Below are 14,849 nucleotides of genomic sequence, written 5' to 3' on the forward strand. Positions count from 1 at the left end.
GCATCAGAATGGTTAACGTTTATTGTGCACTGCAGCAAACTCCCGCAGAGATATACGCACTACACGATTAACAAATTAATATTAAAGTAAGACATTAATGGAAAACACAAGTGGAAAGAGAATGTGAACGTTTATTCCGTGCTGTTCATCCTGCTCGCTTAGCACTAAGTATATGGAGAGGTTGTCATAATGTGGAGATGGGCATTGTCAGAGTACAAAATTCTTTGGCTTATGATGTTTGCAGGAACATCATTATTTATACTCTGCATGATTTTAACACCTTGATCACTGACCACAGAGCCTGTGAGACTGTGATTTGCATTCCCATTGGGACAACGGACTACATCAAATCTAAAACAAACTGCTTAAATATGAACCAAAGAACTGGTCTCTCTCCTGATTCAAGGAATGTATGACATCCCGTACTGCATGTCAAACAAATGACTAGCTCAGTGAAATGCAACTTCTGTTGCTGATAACAGGCACATTGCTGATGCTAAAATAAAGCACAATAATAAGGTTTGATGTGAACGTCTGAGCTTTCACTGAATACATCTCTCAAGCTTCAGGGAATAACGGTGCTCAACTAACCTGCTAACAAACCCTTCCCTTCTCAAAAACAATGACACCAGTGTCTATCTCTAATTTATGTCACAACTCTACAAGACTTAAGTGACAAAAAAAACTACATGCATCAAAGTCACCACAGAAATCATTAGGAAAGAAACACTGACAATGATTTTTGTCTGTACTTCATTGTGCACAAGCAGTAAGCGATGAGCAGCTAGTATGTTTACAGGCATTCATCACAGGAGGAATTCATCCTGTAGCACAGCACATGCTGTATAAATGCAACTTACTATCATTTGATTTGACTTATGGTCTTGTTTGAAAGGCTTTCCCCATTTGTTTGTCCTTTACAACTGTGACTGAGCGCTGAAACAAACATCTATCCACTGTGCTATATTTCTGAAGTCACCCTCTATTTCAGATGACCATTTTCCCAAGATCCTTCTTCTCCCACTTGTCTAATTACCATAGAAGTCTTTTTTCAAACACCCCCTCCATCTTTCCCGAAGGAGACCACATGCAACTATAATTGCCTCCCTCATTAGTTATGTTTTCACAAGACGGGATAGGGGGCAATTAATTTTATCACTTAATTTTGTCACCGATATTTCCACTGCCTTAGTATTGATGTGTCCACCACTGCCAGGCCCATTTTTCAGGAAAATTAATTGACAAAGCGGTAAAATTTATCAACATATCACCAGATTAGGCGACAAATTGATGCAATGAGGGAATCAATTGTGTTTCTGTCATGGGGGTGCAACAGCGCAACCCAGAACAGAGCCGGACGAGCTAGACTACTGTGAGAGTGACTTCTGTGGCAGGTACTGTGATTTATGTTTTTATTTAGACAGGGGGCATAAATCAGAATGAGTTACAAGTACGGTGCTACCTCCCCTTGAGAGCAACACAATCGCCTGCACAAAGCACATGCAATCCACACTAAGTTCACACACAGATGCACATGTACACACAAAGGGATGAGCAAAGATATAATCAAAGACATCCACAAAAATCAATAAGAAAAGAACAAAGCAAAGAATACTGAATAGATCAACTAAGGCAAAAACAAGTATTACTGAGAAATGAAAGAAGTTTAGTGAAAGATAAGTTCTGTGCAGAGTGAAAGAAATACACAAAGAGATCTTTGAATACTCAGTTGCAAAACTATTAAATTACAGACAAATCGGTTCATTTGTGATCGTTTAAGACTAGTTGTTTGACAGAGAATTAAACTGCAACAATTATGACAACTGATCAAGTCATTTTTAGACGTGCTTGCAGCCTGGCTCTGCATATGGCAAACAAACATTCATGATCCCCAGAGGAGAAACCTGCTTACTTTGGTTAATCCCTGATTTACCCTCCAGCACCACCATAAGGTTCACTTTTTTGTGTGAATTGACTCAAGTTTTGGATGGATTGCCGGGAAATTTGGGACACACATTCATGTTCCCCTCAGGGTGAATTGTGATCACTCTGGCAATGCCTTAACTCTTCATCTAACACTGTCAACAAGTCAAAATTTCAGTTTGTCCATTACTTTGGTTTGTGACTAAATATCTGCAGGCTGAGCTCTTCTTTGTGTTTAGTGCTAATTAAGTTAGCATGCTAAAATGCTAAACTGAGATGATGAGCATTCAATGGTTCCATCCTCTTAAAATTTAATATGTGCTGGTTTCAACTGAATATCTTTAGATTTCGGACTGTTGGTATGTTTTAATATTTTATACATATTTTATAGACCAAACAACTTCTCAATTGATTATGATAATTAAAATTCAAGGATCAAAGATTCCTTAATGTTACTGTTCAGTCTTCAATTCTTAAACAGAAAATATTTGAAACACATTTTAGAATATTAGTCGGAAGCGGGAAAGAATCTATTCTCTTGTTACTCTGGAGGACACGGAAGGAAATTAGTTGACATCAGCTGGACTCTCTCAGGTGGGGCGAGTAATGGTAATAAAGCCAGAGGGTCATTAGGGTCCCAAAAACTGCAGCTGAACCAGTTTAGTTTATTATGTCCTCTAAAGAAAATGAAAACCTGGCTGAATAGCTTTAATAGGAACATGTCTTTGTGACCCTGTCAGCACATAGCTGCTAAACACTTTTAGGTTGCGACCCACCAGTTGAAAAACAGGATCCTACTGTAACACATGACCCTGGTTGTCTGCATTTCATCTCTTCAGCATACACGAAACAGTTTGCGTGACAGTCGGTCTATCAAAAGCATTCAGTTGACCTCCATGCAATACCTCAACACATGGTGAGAACAAATTGAGGACAAAATGGCCACAGCGCATCACCTACTGTTCCATCCTCTCAAGAGGGCACACATTTTATCCTCAGCAGAGGAAAGAGGACGACAGAGGGGGGAGAGAAAGGGGAAAAAAAAAAAAAAGTATAACACAGCGTCTAGAGGAGCAAGCAGGAGAATTGCTTGGGCGCCGAGACTGTCATGTCTGTATAAACAGGCATTGATTTTTCTGTCCAGCCCTGGCACCTCAGCCATTTATTCTCAGCTTTGTGGTCGGGGCCCAGCGGGGCTGGAGAAATTCTGTTACAGTCCAGTTGGGCCCTTGAGCCTTGTGTGTGAGAATAGATTTCACCTGTAAACGAGGAGAGGGACTGGAGCCACTTAACAAGGGCAGGCTGTGTCACCGGAGGGCAGGATGGGTGAAGTCACACTGGATGGATAATGACACATACTGTGGAAAGAGACGGAGGATGAAAGACAGAGAAAGATGGAATAAGTGGATTGAGAGAAATGATTGATACTGTGGAAATAGGGGAAAGAGGAAAAAGGAGGTGGTTAAAGCACCGAGAAGAATTAGAGAAAGAAAGAAAATTTGAGAGCTATGAAAATACAAACTTAATTTTACATCACAATGTAACTGTCAAAACTAAAGCAAAGTCCATCCTAACCAATACACTTTTTGGGAGACCTCATCTGTTATTAAGTATGTCACATATTGTAAACTATACATGATAAAACCTAATGCTATCAACATGTGATGATTATTAAAACCTGTGTGTACCACTGAGTAAGATTTTTATTGTCTGCAACTTCACCCTTCAAATCTGGTCCAACCCTTGGTGGTTTTGCAGTTTCCTAGTTTACTACTGGATTTTCTGACAGCATGCATGAACAACGCATACTGCTGTGACATCAGCTTTTCCCTAAATGTCATTTACTAAATAAAAAGAGCTTCTAGTTTACTTCAGGAGTCCCACAGCCACTCATTCCTGTTATACCATCAATAGAGACGTTGCTCATTTTGTCAACTACTTCAGCTTCTTAAGGAAAGCACAAAGAAGAAAACAGCAGAAACAATTCATTCACATGTAAGTTGTTTAAAGAAAATGGGGCATGAACAAGAAGATATTCTGTCAAAATCAGTTACAACAAATACCAAAAGCTGTCTGGGCTTGAGGCATCTTTGCATGTTATGGAAACATGACCCAACATGACCAAAAGAGGTCTATCAACTCATCTCTTCCCCAAAAAGTCCCCTAATATTTTGCAACTTGAATCATTTGTCAGTCAACTCCCAGTCAAGTTTCAGTCCTGAATGATTCTTTAAATGGCCTTTTCGACTGCATTATGAAAACTATGCATTATAAAAGTTTATGCAAACAACATAATAAGCATTAACAAGGCTTATCATGTATTAGAGGGCAATCACACACAGACACGTCACCATAGATGGATCCAATTAAAAAATGTCAGGCAAGATACTGTAGTTCAGTCAGTCTCGGTCACTTGTCACTGTGTGACACTGACAAGCGTTGTGACTCCGTATCTTGAGCCAAAAAGTAGAAAATGGTTTAACTGTTTTGAAAGAAAAAAAAACACCAGGAAAACACTCATTGCAAGAGAAACACTTACCCAGATTATTTTTTCATACGAAAAAACAATGTTCTTACTGGTTTTGCATTTTTAGTTTTAAAAAAAAATACAGCACGTCACAGAAAGTGCAGAGTTTGGATGAAATGTGAGCATTGTGAAGACAACCTACTGTATGTGTGCCATTTTCCAAAGTAGAAACCAGGGTTTTACATTGATTAATTTATTTCTATACCTTCCAGACAGCCAGTGCTTTCAGTCTAGGCCTACTAAGATGTAGCGACTTGAAAATTGCTTAAGAGAGGCAATGCATGACAGTGATCAAAATCTTCTTTTAGGTTGTTATTGGCAAGTCATATCATTTTAACATGGTGATGTAACTATGAAAGCTGCATTGTCTGCATTGATTGTATAAAGAGCTGAATGATTTTTGAGCGCTGCCCAGATTTACTTGAGATAATCAGGTACAGCTTTTTCATCCACTAACAGCATACTTTAGAAACTGATTACATGTAATACCACAGCATAATGGGCCAAGCCTGTGGATTCACATAAACCATGTTAAGCCAAGATATGAGCTTCAGTTTACATATGCACATTTTGTTTTACTAGATGTTCAGGGAATACAACTTACAGTATAAGAGCTGGGACACCTGAATTTATGTGTCCTGCTTTTTTGTAAAATATGATGCACTGACGAAATTGTGATACAAACTTTTCAGGTAGTGCAGAGCCCTGAGAGACTCACATAATGAGGTTAAGTGTGCTTGTCTACATCTAGCAGTATTAGAGAAGTCATGCAAGTATAAGACAACTCAACTCTGGGCACTGTGCTGTACTGTAGTGTATACTGTACTATTGTTTTATTCTAGTCTTGTAAACTGGGTTATGATGGCAAACATTAAGTTGCCATATATACTTTTTCTTCAGAGGGCATCTGTCGTATCTTTTTGAGTGGTGAGCTAATACTCTTGGCCTTTGACTCGTATTTGCGAGTTCCTAAGCAGTATATTTTCATTTAGGATTAAAGCTTGTTAAGATGCTATTGACAAGAGTGAATTGATTTTGTTGTAACTCTCTCCTTTCACCGTCGTCCGATTGATTAGTTTGTTTTGATGCTGGACAGCACTGTATACAATATTGTCTCCACTCTTCACTGCTGCTCTAACATCATTCAGGTAGGTCTACACAATTAACAAAAGAAATACTACTTTAAAAGTACAACTTTATATTTCTTCCATACAGTTATGACAATGACATACACAACACTTAGCTTAAGCTACAGTAATTGATGGTCACACATAGTTAAATATTCACAACAAAAAAGGAGTGTTTTATGACTGTTGCTTTATTCAATGGAAATATTTTAGATGTCATGTGCATCATGTTATACGCCTTTTCTCAAACTTCATTCTGACATACTTTTTCATTTTTTGTTAACTTTAGGATCTTGACAAGAATACAAATAAAGTAATGAGACTTTGAACAAAGGGTGTCTGCACATCATGAGCTTCTGTAGATGGACCCATCAGCATAGTTTTCAGAGTTAAAATAAAAAATTTGAATAATGAAATTTAAAAATCTAAAAAGGCTGCTTTCACTTTTATAACACAAATGTTAGAAACAGTTCACAGAAACAGCCAGCTTCAACATCAGGAGAACCTGTAATTGAGAGGAATTAAAGACAAACAGCGAGTTTTGACTCTCGTGCAGGCACGCACACACACACTCGCAGAAAGTGAGCTGCTCTGTGAAGTTTCAGTGGAGAGTGACAGTAATGATAGTGTGTGAAGGTTAACTCTTAGAGAAACCGAAGTACTCCTGCTGAATAGGAAGAAGAGAGGCAGGTTTGAAAAGTACTTATTAGTCAAACTGGGTAACAACGGCGCCGCCCGCACAGTATAATCAAATCACTATATACCTAGTTGCAATACAGCATCTCGGAAGCAGCAAACCCTGCAACCTTGACAGGAGGGTTATTTCTACTGATACTCTTCCTGCCTATTGTCTTACACACTTATTGAAAATGGCGCCATCAACAAACGGAAATAAATACAATGAAGGGTGAATGGGGCGGAGAGGATGGGAGATTTTTGGGGTGGTGGGAGGAACACAAGAAGCCATTATGAACATACGCTCCTGATGTTTTCCCCTTCCTGCCCTCGAGTTAAACATCCAATTGTTTGTGGAATACATAGAGTGCCATGCAATTTTAATGACCCCCAATATGCGCAGATTTCCTGATTCACTTCTCGTCAGCCTCCAGTTTTTATTTAGTACAAAACACTCCTACTTGTCTCCTCTGTGATCAATACGTGGTGTCTTGGAATGAGGCAACGGATTTTAATATGATTTTATGAGATCAGATAGCTTCCTTTGATCCCCCACTGCGATTCCTCTGATCTCCTATATCCGACAGGCTCCAGTGTTCATATGCATATTATGTCTAGGAACATGAAGAATGGAGGAAAAAAAAAACTGTGAGAGGAAAAACAACATTGTCCCTATTCAAGGAAGTGTTTGTTAACCAGAATTAATATGAAAACCTCTAGTTGTTATTGTTGTTGTTGGTGGTGTTTTGTTTTAGCTGGCACTGCTGCTTGTGAGAAGTGCACATCAAGCAAATTAACACTTGCAGCTTTGTCCTTAATTGCACATATGAGAAAAGCAGTGGCTTTGGGAATGTTGTATGTAAATAAGGTTTCATTTTGTTTTGTTTGCTGCTGGTGTTTTATAATAAAAAACAGGTATTTCCCTTATTGAATCATGTTGGGTATACAATTCCACATTAAAACCGCACCACCACCCATAATTTACACAGAAACTTTATAAACCAAAGACCAATGACTAAGCATAATTGAATTACTTGCACTGACTTCACTAACAGGAGTTAAACAGGAGTTTTTTTGTTTCATTTTGTTTTTGATTTTTTTTGCATAGACAAAACAAGTATTTCTGTAATACAGGTCATGTCTGTCTGTGTCCAGGTAACAAGAAATGTTGCTAAACTGATTCAGAGAAATACTGTAACCAACTCTGAACCTTATCAGTGTTAGCTGTCCCAACATCAAAGATGGATGTTTCACCAGCTACCCTTCAACCAACATATATAATAATCTTCCAATATTTGTGTCAATATAAAATTTGAAGCAATGTTATCATTTCTATAGTAACATTATTATAAAGTTAAGATTGTTTGTGTAGTTTTATTTATAAATTACTACCTAGAACAGAGAGAAAAAAGTGGAGAAAAATGCTCAAACATAGACTGCATCTCTAATCTTTAATACTTCACCTACCATCAATCAGTTCATACTAGAGCCATGGCAGACCAACGAGGATGAAGTTAGTATCTCTAGGTTTGGTTAGGTGCTTTGCCATGTTCTGTACTGAGGACGATGGGTTAGCACAGCAAATGCAGCCAAAATAAAACTTATTTGGCTCCATATTTTTGTGCATTCTGTCTGTAAAAAAATATATACTTTGCATGTGGAGAACAGCCATTTTCAGTGGTCAATACAGGCAAAATGCCATATAGGCAACATGACAAAATGGGTTAAAACCCCTTTCATGACCAAATACATCAAAGTTGCATTTGGAAGCATTTAGTGCTACCCCTCTCTCTGTCCTTGCTGAATGACAGAATATTTTTGCCTATAGACTTACCTGAAGGTTCACCTACAGATCATTAAACATACCAACTTCACACAGAAATCATGTTTTCATGTGAAGTTAGCAGTCAAGAGCTGGTCAACTGGGGTTAGCCTTTAGCCTAGCTTGGATGCTGGTTCGCTTGCCGCGTTTCCACTTCCTCACGCACTGCTTTGGTGTCCCCCTGGGTGGTCGTTCTCAAGTGTCCACATAGATGTCCAGAGAGGGTCCCCTGATAAAAAATATATAGAGTACACAAATTACAGAAAAAAGCTTTAGGGTACTTGCATAACCCTGATTATCAGAGTAGCATGAGTAAAGTAACCTGAAGTTATCTCTCAGAAACAAGGAGATGTTGCTATCTGCTAATACATGCTGTTGTTAAGTGCACTAAAACTTTATTTTTCATCCATACATTTTTTTTAAACTTAGTTTTTTGATTACCTGTGGAAATTTATTTAGTTGATACATTTTTTAAAATCTAAAATAAGTACACTGTAGGCAGGGTGCAGATCTACTTAAGCAAACAGAAACAATGCAGACAATAACATTAGTGTTAAATAAATGTTCATTTTAGCTCAGCAATTTTGTGTCTCATCTGTTATTATTATTAAATTGTTGGATTTTTCTGATGCAAAAAACAAAACAAAACAAAACAAAAGAAACCAAAAAAAAAAACCCCAACAACACGATATCGGCGTTATATATCGGCCATCAGCCACCCTGCTCTCTAAATTTCAGCACCGGCAATTGAAAAGCCCATATCAGTCGACTACTAGTGAAAATGATTGCATTTCTCCTGCCAGTGTCTTGAAATGCAATCATTGCATGATGTATCATCTCTGTGTCCATCCTCAAGTTCACATGTTGGAGCCTTGGAAATTGTGTAATTGTCCACTGTGTCTCAGACTGCTAGAGGTAATGAGCAAGTGATAGCATCACAGTCTGGGAAGACGGGATGAAAGAAACACCACAATAAAGAAAGGAGAGGCCAAAGCAGTAAATATCCCTGGGCCACACAGTGCAGATACTAATTGCATTCCCAAACTTGAGTGCAGTAAATAATGAAATTTTAATTTCTGCTCTTGCCATTGCGTTTTCCTCATTTGTTTTCAGATGAATGTTTCAAAGAAATTTACTGCGGCCTTGATGGGAAAAAAAAAATGAAACTGGAGGGCAAAGGGAGGAATGAGCGAATAAGAAAGAGAGAGAAAGGACAGAGAGAAAAGATGGAATATTTGTTCAACATGATGAGTTATTGGCTGAAAGGTTTTGAATTAGATTAAAAAAGGTAATGAAAACCAACTATATCTACAAATACTTCAAAACAAAATCTTGTAAATGGTTGAAAAGTGATATCATAAACATGTAACCATACTGATTTCCTTTGAAAACATTGTGTAAACACATCTATGAGCAATGTAGTCACTTTGCTCCTTAGGACAAGGAACTATCTGATCAGTCAAGGCTAAAATGTCTCAACAGCCCTTCAACCATGATCTTAAAATGGTCCGGTTATGGCTATTATAAGAATATAACATAAAAAGTCAATAATCCTTTACCTACTCTTGTTTAAATTAATTTAGGGCTATTAAGATGATTCTATACTGATTGACAAAATAATCTCACTTCAAGGTCCATTTAGTAGCTGATCTTGAGCATCAGAACAAATAAAAATTCTCACGCTTTCAATTTCCATGACGACTAGGCAAACTCCAATCGCTGATGAAATCAGGTGATATGATTGGAAACTCCAGAAAACCTGGTAAATGAACCTTGCAGTGGGACTGTTTTGTCAACTGCTATTTCCAAGTTCAAATATAAACTTTAAAACTCAACTTAACACTATATTGTTTACAAGACTACATATTCAATACTGTCTTAATTCTAAAATAATTTAGAACACAAATATTCATTTATACTTTTCACAAATGTATGTTTTCTTAATTCTCACCTTAACTGATTTGCCTTGTAGAACAACTCAGTACCTTATTAATATAATGAATACTGAACACTTATTTAATACAATGAACAAGTATGTGTTACTTTTTATAAAATACTTTGAAGTAACGCTTTAGACCCACATTAGACTAGTCAGAATTCATGTTGCACTTTTCCACATGGCATGGGAAAAGGGTCTTACTACCTTAATCACATGATGAAAGTCTCAGGTTTGTATAATTGCTGGTTTGTCTGTCATCAGCACTTATTTGTCTAAAAAGCTCACTTGTGACTGCATTTTGTTTTCTTCCATTCTTTCAAGTAAATCTTCAAATAGTGTGTTACAAAAATGTCCACATAGTATCACTGACTTTGTCATTTCATGACAAAACCAAAATTGTGCCACTTCCTCTCAAGTGGAGCGGTGCCTGGGATGTTAAGATATTGAACTACAAAAGTAACGTTTTGGAGAAAAAGTGAAAGCATCTCCACGAGACTGTATGCTAAATCAACTGCACTTCAAAAAGGTACTTGTTTGCATTTTTACTCACTGTACTTAATACATAACAGTAAAAAGAGGATAGATGAGATACTGATTCTTTATATAAAAGGCCTGAAATGAAATTACAGAGGCTCTGGTCAGGTATTGCCACACTGTTACAGCAAAAAGCACCAGTACTACTTCAAATCAGTATTAAGCCTGTGCTACACACAAAAACAAGTGTATATTTCAGCCTACAATTCATTTGCAGCATTTAAGACTATTGTTCTTTATGTTCATGATTGCTGTCATATTACACAGCATCATCAATAACATTATGCCTGAAACAGACTTGCTAACTGGCGAAGACTTCCTCTCCTCTCTATTCCTTTTAGTGCTGGCAAAATTTAAAATGAAGAGTCATTCATCTAGATCCACTGGCAAACAAAATCAAATAAATCAACACTTTCCCCAAATATAAAAATATTTGTGTTGTGGGTAGATAATTAATGAGCACAGCTGCACTAATTAAAAGCCATCTGAGTTCCATTAATCTTGGTTGTTGAGTCCCATCGTTTCTCAAAGTGGACAGCCACGCCTTTCCTATGCAGTGCCCGTTGTCCTTGGACTCATTTTTCAGGTGATTTGGAAGAGCATTGTTGCTTTATTAGCATCATGAAAAAACATGAAAGCACAATTAATAATGCATTCCGAGATGGGTACAAAGAAAATTATTTCCCTCCATTGGAGAATACCATGTGTAGAACTGAGCATTGTAGCCACTAACACTTCACTTGGACAAAGGCAACCTTTGACAAAATGTTTGTCTTTCTTTGTTTTTGCTAACTGTGGGTGTACTAGCCATTTTGCCCTCCAACTATTTAAAGGAATAAAGGCTGTTTTTAATTATTAAGGTAAACACATTTGACTTTGGTGATCTGGGAAGTACACAAGATTACAAAAGTAATGTCTGGAGTGTTGTTCACAGGTTTCCCCAGCAGAAGTTTCAAGCTGATATTCAAATGGTAAACGTAAAATAAACCAATTTAAACTGTACAGATAGGTGTTCTTCCTACTAGGCTCTAGGCCTGCCGTGGTGCCCACTTTGTTCGCTGCAGGGTCATCAGCCAGGGATCACTGCCTATAGATGTTTCGCCCCTTATCCTGGAACATCTCCTGGTGGCGGGGCAGTGAACAGGGACATCTCCCTGACACCCCTCACAGTTAACCTTCTTCAGGAGTTGCTTGCTCCCCATGCCCTGTCCCGTCTTTTCAGCCAGAGCCAAAAGCTTGCCTCCTCTGCCTCGCTGGTTGCCTTGTGCAGTCTGGCTCCCCATAGCCCCAGGTCCTTGAGCAGACGCGTCATTGAGTCTCCAACAAGGTCTCTAGCACCCACCTCCACTGGGTAGAGCCTCACACTCCATCCACCTTCCATTCACTCCGTGACCAGGTCCACATATTTTGTCCCCTTCCTTTCATGGGCTGCCTCCAATCATCACAGTGTCATAGCACTGACAGTTTGACCAGCAGTGCTGATTTTCTGGCTGTGGTCCACAGCACCGTATCTGGCCGTGGTCCACAGCACCATATCTGGCCACAGTGTGGTGCTACAGATTTCCCCTGTAGTCATAGGTTGCCCTGATGAGAAAGTCGAGCCTTTGGCAGTTTCCAGAAGTCTGCCCAATTGATTGCTCGAGTCCCGACACCCTCCCATGTTGACCAGCACCCCTGCTGCCCCTGTGCCATAGCCTTTACTCTGTACACCTCCTGCCTCATCCTGGCAACCTCAGAGACAACAAGTTCCTTCCTCTCCTTCTTGCTTGATCTGGACCATGGGCTGCGTGGGTCACCCTATCCGAGGCCTGCCCGCCCTGTTGGAGGAGTCCCTTAACGCCATCACCAGCCTTGCCTTTTCTTACCTGTACCTGAGGGTGATAGATTTCAGGGGTAGCTAAAATGAGTTGCTGCTGAAAAGCATTGTGGGAGTCCTATCCATTTGCGGATGAAGGAGTTGGGTGGGTGGAGGCCCAGTGGGCTACTGGGCTCGCAATACACTAGCGGAAACCCTGCCTTCTAACTATTCAGTAGCTGTCAAAATTAGGTCAAAACCTACTATATGGCTGGAAAGTGTAGCGCTGAAATGCTTAATTTGAAACAACAGATATAGAAAGTGGCGACACCCAGCCTAGGCAACCAATGGCATAACGCTTTGATAACAGAAGCACCATTTCCTCAGGAAGTCGGTTAGCTCTGGCACTTTCCTGCTGGGAAACTGCCTAATATGAGCATTTAGGGGGTGTGCAATATGACAATATTAGATTGTTAATGATTAAAGTGTCTCCACAATCTGCCTTGACAGAGAGATTGATAGTATCATGCTACAGTGCACACTATATCAGTTCAGCTCCATGACAGAGGACCGTCTGCTAGCAGGTGGCTAACGGGTAACAGCACCATCATGGCGAGCAACTGGTACCACATCTGTAATCTGCTGATGACATCTACAGCAGTTTTAATGTCCTGCTAGGAAGCTCACATGCTGTACATTATGTTAAACTGACAACTAGGCTTAAAGTAAGCGCCACCATTTAGCTGTTAGCTCGCCTGCTAACTGGTAGCACTAACTTCTGTCATGCTGCAAGCTAGCGTGATGTCAGCTCAGGTGTACTGTGTTGGTGCCTTTTTTGAAATGCTGCACATCCTACTAGTTATCTGAAACGACACATTCATGCTTCTACACAATATCAACTGTTTGCTTTTCAGCTGTGAAATTAGTTTGGTTGTACTGTTATTATGTCATTATGGAATTGTTTGTGTTTTAATGTAATTTTATGTCTTTATGTCTTTCATTAGTGTATGTTTTTGTTATTTGTGAGCCCCTTACCTAAGACAAATTTCTATCATTATGTGATAGACAAAGTTTTTTGAATTGTGAATCTTCAGTACTGTTGTTCAGTTACTTGCACACTAGTCTTAAAAACCAACATGAAAATGAATTTTGATAAGATCTTGGATCGTGATCCTGTCTGAAAAAATCTTGATATGATATTTTTGTCATATCAACCCCAAAAAAGCCTATGAGAGATACGAGGATTTCACTGAACGAACTGACCCACAGGACTGAAAAAGATAACTCAGTCTCCTTGCTGGTTGCTCCAACACAGTCAGAATCATTAAACTTACCGCTTTTGACGTAAGCATGGCCGTTAACAGCTGGCTCACTTTGTGCGTACACTTGTAAAATTTATACTTAAAGGCTCATTATTACGGTTTTGTATTTCTCTGTAACCTAACACAGTGTTAACAATGTTACTTATAACATTCTCTCTCAGCCCTGGAACTCAAACCATTTTCTGATGCCCCCAAAAATATATATTTAAATAATTAAATTAATATCATAAATTTGCAACGACTAGTCAACTAATGGCTTGAACTAATGACTACTAGTTAACAAGAAAAATGGGTCTGGGTCAGCCCTAATCAATCAATCAATAAAATATTTGGGCATGCAAGTTCATTCTTGACATTATTCTGGGAAAAATTAAGTGTTACGCGTTCTATTTACAATCACATCTTAGGTCTTCTTCAGCAAATGAAGCGGGCTCAAGAGTCAGTCTAAAATAATAAAAAAATAATATTTTATAAACCCACTAATCTGCAATTATTTTCCCTCCTTGTCAAAGAGCTCATCCCTGCTTATCTAATAAAAAATATTCATTCCTGGTTTGAGACATGCAGAGAGATGGATTGGCAATATCGTCACGGTAATAAATGTTAATCCACAACTTTACGTTGCTCTGACACAGCTCATAAATACTATCAAAAGCATAAACTGTGGTACACATGATGACTGAAGCCTCTGCCTCTTTTGCATGCAGAACCTTTGCCAGAGACAGAGGGAGGGAAAGGAAGCATATGGTGCAAGACTGCCATAAACTGGTTTTATGAAAATGGCTGGAATATTGATTGAATCTAACAGTACCTAAAGCGCTAACGACTCATTTTACCAATGCTCACTTCTAAATCTTCTGAGCATAATGAACACAGCTTGATTATTGCTACTACAGAAGTTGTGTTTAAGCTGCTACTAAAATATTTGTTTTGTGACATGAAATAAATTTTCATCATTGAGTGAATGTATAATTAGCTCTTTATATACTTTATGTAGCACTGATATACATTTTTTGCTCATATAAACATGAGTAATTATTACTTGAGTTACTGTGCCAGATCAAAAACTTGGCTGTCCATTGTGAGCTGCTGTGACAACAGATGATTTCAATAAGCTGTCACTATGTGAGAAGGAGCACATGGTCTCCACACTGAGTGTACTGCATTTGTTACACTGATAGGATG

At 38.7% G+C, this 14,849-nt stretch overlaps 1 protein-coding gene across 2 annotated transcripts in view; it reads right to left on the reverse strand.

The window, feature by feature from the left end:
- The window catches only part of LOC137198837 (teashirt homolog 1-like), a 177,841-nt gene that overhangs the window by 111,610 nt on the left and 51,382 nt on the right, over positions 1 to 14,849 (reverse strand). The window contains exons 2-3 of one of the 2 annotated variants that reach the window (XM_067612804.1): positions 8,087 to 8,303; positions 3,183 to 3,281 (exon numbers count right to left, since the gene is read on the reverse strand). The gene's annotated coding sequence lies outside the window, so the exon portion shown is untranslated. The remainder of the gene's footprint in view (positions 1 to 3,182; positions 3,282 to 8,086; positions 8,304 to 14,849) is intronic. The other variant, XM_067612805.1, reaches the window with a different exon arrangement.

This window comes from Thunnus thynnus, chromosome 15 (genome assembly GCF_963924715.1).
Source record: "Thunnus thynnus chromosome 15, fThuThy2.1, whole genome shotgun sequence".
NCBI lineage: Eukaryota > Metazoa > Chordata > Actinopteri > Scombriformes > Scombridae > Thunnus > Thunnus thynnus.